The sequence below is a fragment of the Spea bombifrons genome, chromosome 5 (assembly GCF_027358695.1).
Source record: "Spea bombifrons isolate aSpeBom1 chromosome 5, aSpeBom1.2.pri, whole genome shotgun sequence".
Taxonomy (NCBI): Eukaryota; Metazoa; Chordata; class Amphibia; order Anura; family Pelobatidae; genus Spea; species Spea bombifrons.
This window is the reverse complement of record NC_071091.1, coordinates 3,234,761-3,240,760: the sequence shown is the minus strand read 5'-3', so window position 1 is coordinate 3,240,760 and position 6,000 is coordinate 3,234,761. Positions and strand designations below refer to the sequence as shown.

General features: G+C 43.9%; 1 protein-coding gene across 2 annotated transcripts in view; it reads left to right on the top strand.

The window, feature by feature from the left end:
• Window positions 1-1,514: 1,514 nt before the first annotated feature.
• The window catches only part of LOC128497504 (gap junction gamma-1 protein-like), a 28,072-nt gene continuing 23,586 nt past the window's right edge, over window positions 1,515-6,000 (top strand). The window contains exon 1 of one of the 2 annotated variants that reach the window (XM_053467607.1): window positions 1,515-1,609. The gene's annotated coding sequence lies outside the window, so the exon portion shown is untranslated. Of the gene's footprint in view, window positions 1,610-3,617; window positions 3,772-6,000 lie in introns of those variants that run through there. The other variant, XM_053467606.1, reaches the window with a different exon arrangement.

Here is a 6,000-nt window from a genome sequence, read left to right as displayed (position 1 = left end):
GGGTTATATTACTGTATACAGCACTGGGGGTTATATTACTGTATACAGCGCTGGGGGTTATATTACTGTATACAGCGCTGGGGGGTTATATTACTGTATACAGCACTGGGGGTTATATTACTGTATACAGCGCTGGGGGTTATTACTGTTTAAAATAATATAGGGGAGAAAGTTATTTTTTATGAGCAGGAAGGAATACCCTAAATAATAAATAAGCTGGTGATTTTTTTTTTTTTAAATCTGACAACTTTTAGATTTTTTAAAAACTTTTGTATATTTATCATTTTTCATTGTTTCCGGACAGTATTTTAGATATTTTTGCATATTTCTTTCCCACAGTATCGCTTAATCTCTCCGTTAATCCCCTCCTACCCCCTGTGTTTTGGAGCCGGCGGTCTCTGGGGGTCATTTAATGGATCTGCTGGAACATTTTTCCCAACAAATGCTGTCCTTGCATTAACGACGTCCCTTTAATTACAGAGAAAAGGTCATATCTTGTTAATTTATGGCCCCCGAAGATGCATATCTTAATATCAAAGATGTTTGTAAATACTTTCTAAATATGTTTTTCTGATTAAATCTTCTTTATTCTGATTCACATCATGGGAATTTTGTGAGTTTTTTTTTACAATTTTCCAGGGGCAGATTAAAGAATATTAACCCTCCTCTGACACTGAAAGGTCTTAAATGGAATGTAAGAAGGTTTCTCTTTACTGAGAGGGTGCTAGATAAGTGGAACAGCCTCCCAGCAGTCGTGGTAGAGGCTAAGTGAGTGGGGGAATGTGTAGTGCTCACTGTTCCTGCGCTCATGTAGATTGGGTGGGCCTCTCTCAAACAGCAGAGTAGTAGTGTGAGTGAGTGTGGGGGAGCAGACCCCAACCCACCGTATAGAAGTAGCTATGAGGGCTGCACTAGGTGTAGTGGGAGAGGGCACTCAACAACGAGGAAACACCAAAGGTATAGACCACCCCAGGCAATAGAATCACCAGGGGGGACTGTTTGAGACGGGAACCAAGTTTGTTAATCTAGTCTGCTTTCTTTTTAACGCGTAGCGAGTTCCTGTGTACTTAAGTACACTTCCTGTTTCAGTAGCAGCACCTGAGGGAGGAGCTACACGAACTCCTGCCCCGTTTTGCATGCAGGAAAACACTGTGGGATCCATGCTAAATAGACATATTTGAATGCTTCTATGATGTCATACCCCCCTTGTCCATGGCAACAGGGAAGCTTGATGTCCCTTTTTCACCAGTAATACTTAATTTAGTTGCAAACGTTCACCCCCCCCCCCTAAAAAATGTAAAATGCATCCTCTTTTCCTTCTGTCCTGTTGGTTCCGGACCCACGAGGGTTTCATAAGCCGGTTCTGAAGCCTTTAACACAGAGGGTCTTACTCTGGCGGTCTCACCAGGGGCACAATCGGGCCATTGAGACGTGGCGTTCATTGTGCTTGGCGGGGAAAGGATGACGGGGAGAAGGAAGACAATACTGAATTGTATCAATTTCTCTCTCCCCATCAGTGCTGGAGGCATCTCCGATGATTGCAGATTCCCGGGGGATGCTGTGAGCCGCGCATGGTCACCCACCTGTTTTTTTTCTACTTAGTCGAAAGGTAAGACACGCTTCTTTGCAAATGTCTCTAACTATCCTACGCCTTTCCTGGCTTCTTCTACCTGCCGCTGCTTCTTATGTATTCGTAAAGTCTTGGGACCAGCCACGTTCTTACATCTGAGAATCAGTTTGATCTGTTTTCATGCAGTATTTTTTTTATTTCGATAGTGGAGCAGCCTCCCAGCAGAGGTGGTTACACTAAGTCGGACAATCGATAGAATGTCAGCGAGTGAGTTTATGGTGGTTGCAGATGCAGGAAACATATTTTTTCTCTTACATTTTAGAATTTAATAAATAGACGTAGAGGGGGAAAAAAAACGTTACCACCTCTGACTGTGAGAGAGGCTGGTCGGAGGACACTCGCGCAGCAAGGACGTGGCTCGGTGCACACCTTGTCTAGACATGGAAACCCCTTGTGGGCTTTGAAGGATCAGAAACAAAGACAAAGGGGAATGGGAATAAGCGTGACTGCGTGTCTTCCTGCGCTATATTTATAACTCTATATTCAGCCATAAGAGGATAATTAATAACCAACAGGAACCGGCAGGAATTTCAGTCCAGATCCAGGGGGCCACAGGGGCCACGGTAGCCACAGGAGCCACGCCGCCTACCGCTAGCTGTTGGAGGGGCTTTGTAATTAGGCATACGGCTGGAGCCGCGTCAGTAAAGGGAAGGTCAGCCGTGGGGGGCTCGTTTACACCGAGTTACAGGAAGCCTGGAGGTTCTTATTCGGGATTCTGTCGTGTAACATGCATAAAGCAAACCCCCAACAGGCTCTGTTTCCGTCGCACAGTCCTGATTTTCAGCCACTGTCTAGCTGTCCTAGCTGCCTTGCCGTCCTGCTTTTGTGTGGCCGGGGGCTCCTGGCCCGGTTGGGGCGGGGTGGTGGCCCCGCTCCCACGTTGCCACCTTGTGACCTCAGGCAGGTTTTGAGTCCTCACGGAGAGTTAGGGTTCCTCACAGAGTACGTTCTTCTAGGTAACCCAACAGGATGTTTACTCGCGGAGGGGCCCATTCATAGAGCTCGCGGGGGGGGGCAGTATTTTTTGCTATACCATTGGTGAGACCCTATTATACTCTGTGATTCTGGCAGCGTAGGGCAGGTGGAGAGGGGCAGGGCGGGGTCTGTGCCTCTTCAAAGAGGGTGGCATACCTGGGAGCTTTCCGGATTCCTGGAGCCCCGCCTTTGCGGGATGCGGGTAGGCGGTCCGGCTTACGTCAGTGGGCGGTCCCGCTGACATTGTGGGAGACACGCAATTTTTGGTGAGGAAGTAGGCGGGCAGTGAGCCTGAGGAAGTGGGCGGGGAGTATCCCGAAGGAAGTGGGTGGGGAGTGACTCGGAGGAAGTGGGTAGGCCGCGACCCAGAGTTTCCCTGTAGTGTCCCGGAGACCAGGAGGAGGGGCAAAACCTAGAGAGAGCCCTGGTATGGGCAGAGGATGCAGTTTGTGCCCCAATAACTCCAATTATTTTAAATATTAATATTTCAATACTTTATTTTTACCTTTAACCCCCCCCCCCCCGAGTAGGCGATAGGGCCGAGGAGAGGTATACTTAGGGGTATCTTATTACCACCCTGCCCTACCTCACATGGATGGGGTGGGGAAGGCGGGGTAGGTGTTCACCTTTTTCTAGTTATTAGGGGGGTCAGTTAATTTGTTTTTAAATATATTTTTTTATATATTAAACTGCTAATTTGAAATGCTCGTTGTGGGGGGTGGGGCGGCGTTTTTATTTCAGAATGACTTTTTTCGGGTAAATGTGATTCCTACGAATTCCATCGGCAGAAGTCATCGTTTTTTATTTTTTTCTCCATAGCAATTATATAAAAAAAATCTTAATGAAAGGGCTTTCCTTTTACCCAAGAACATAGATTGCGTTTCTTCCTCTGATTCAGCGTTAAATCTGGAGGGCTAAAAGCCGGTGACTCATTAACCCCCCCCCCGGGTCGCTATAAGCAAAGTAACTTTTCAAGAGAAAAAAGGCATCATTCTTCAAGGAGACTTAGAAGGAGATAGACGGAGAGGGTGATTTGGGAAGCCGTTTAGTGGATGTGACACGAAGCAGAGAGATCGGAAGCTCTGTCGGTAAATTCACGGTTTATTCTTCCGATTCCCGGACGGAGACGAAACATCTGGACGGCATCCATGGCCGAGTATTTCTGAGTATGTGACATTTATTATCCTATTATCGCGGGGTTAAAGTACTGAGACGCAATGTGGTTCCCGGTGGAACAGATAGAAAAAGATTGATCTGCTTTAAGGACATTTTATTTTACTGGTAGATAAGTGGAACAGACTCCCAGCAGAAGTGGTAGAGGGTGATACAGTGAGGGGATTAAACATGCATGGGATAGACATACGGCTCCGGAATCTAAGACGAGACCAACGACTGATTAAGGTTTGAGTGTAAAACGATAAAATGTTCCAAAATATGCCTTTCTTTTATACTTCGGGAGTTCTGAATAAAAAGCGATTCTGTGGCAAAGTCTGGAAAGTGGTTTTATCACCATAGCAACCAACAGAACATTTCTGAATTAAACAATTCTATTGGTTACTATGGTGATAAGGTTCCACGTTTAAGATTCGATTGTATATATTATATATAGATTTTTTATTATTATTCAGCTATTTCTTTTTCTAAAGAAACCCAAACTTTTGAGTAGTTTAAGTATCTTTTGGTCAGTTTTTTTATACAATGTATCGATATTAGAAGTAGTTTAAATGTAATGTTTGGGTGACTTTGTAGCTTTTGGGTTATTGTAACTATGTATGTATCGAGATATACTTTCTCCATTAGTAGAATGATATATGCTGGATTTGCTTGAATATAAGATGAGCTCCAAAATTTGGATCTTAATGAAAGAAAAGAAAAAAAGTAAAAGTCCAAATATAAGATGCCCTTATCAGGGGAAAAATAAAAACCACTGTTTTTGCTTTTGTTACACTCACAACTCTCTTTCACACTCTCACTCTCCTTTCTTGCAGCTCCACTTCTTCTTTTGCCTCTTCTTGTTCTTTTGTCTTCTTCCCTCATACTCTTCTCCCCGCTATCATCTCCATGTTCTTCATTAAAGGGGTGGAGCCTCCATGCACACTCTCTCCCCTGATTGGTGGAATGAAGTCTATGTGGCGTCCTAAGACGGATACCGCGAGTGCACGGCACACGGAGAGTGTGAGGTGCAGTGCAGACAGGGCTGTATAAGTGGCAAGAGGGAAAGGCGTGCGCGTGTCTGTATAAGTGCCCTGATAATGCGAGAGCGTTTGTGTATGTGTATGATGTTAGAGTGAGTGTGTGTAAGTGTATGGTGTTAGTACGTGTGTGTGAATGAATGTGTGTCACTATATGAAGTTAGAGTGTGCATATGTTAGTGTATGGTGTTAGTATGTGTGTGTGAATGAATGTGTGTCACTGTATGAAGTTAGAGTGAGCACGTGTAAGTGTATGGTGTTAGTATGTGTGTGTGAATGAATGTGTGTCACTGTATGAGGTTAGAGTGAGAGCATGTAAGTGTATGGTGTTTGTGTGTGTGTGTGTGTGTGAATGAATGTGTGTCACAGTATGAGGTTAGAGTGTGCATGTGTTAGTGTATGGTGTTAGTATGTGTGTGTGAATGAATGTGTGTCACTGTATGAGGTTAGAGTGTGCATGTGTTAGCGTATGGTGTCAGTATGTGTGTGTGTGTGTGAATGAATGTGTGTCACTGTATGAAGTTAGAGTGAGCACGTGTAAGTGTATGGTGTTAGTATGTGTGTGTGAATGAATGTGTGTCACTGTATGAGGTTAGAGTGTGCATGTGTTAGCGTATGGTGTTAGTATGTGTGTGTGAATGAATGTGTGTCACTGTATGAAGTTAGAGTGTGCATGTGTTAATGTATGGTGTTAGCATGTGTGTCTGTTTTAGCAGTAAAATGTATGCTAGTATTTGCTGTGTAGCCCTATATATATAATACTCACGCTAAACATGTGACCTATAGAATTAATTGGGAATTGGGTTTTTACAAGTGTCCCCCCAGTTAAAGGGGGCAGATGGCGTCCCTAATAAGGAGTTCTGACAATATCCAGGCACCTTCCTGTTTACTCAGATCTCTCTGGTTTCATCGCACAATTAAAATATAGAACAAAGGCTTTCCTTGTTTAAACATTATTTCTTAGGATGACGGAGCGTTTCATGTTTCTGAACGAGGAAAATGTATTTGAACCCCCTGCCTGTTTTTTTTTCTTTTCTTTTTCTGGCATTTCACAGAAAATGCTGTTCTTTTTTGGAGCAAATTTATAAAGTGAATTAACTGTAAGGGGTTTCAGATGCGTTTGCGCAAGAATCTTCAATATGAGGAATCAATGAAGTGGAGCAGCTACTGAGTGCAATTTTAATCAGTGAAAATTCTACTTTT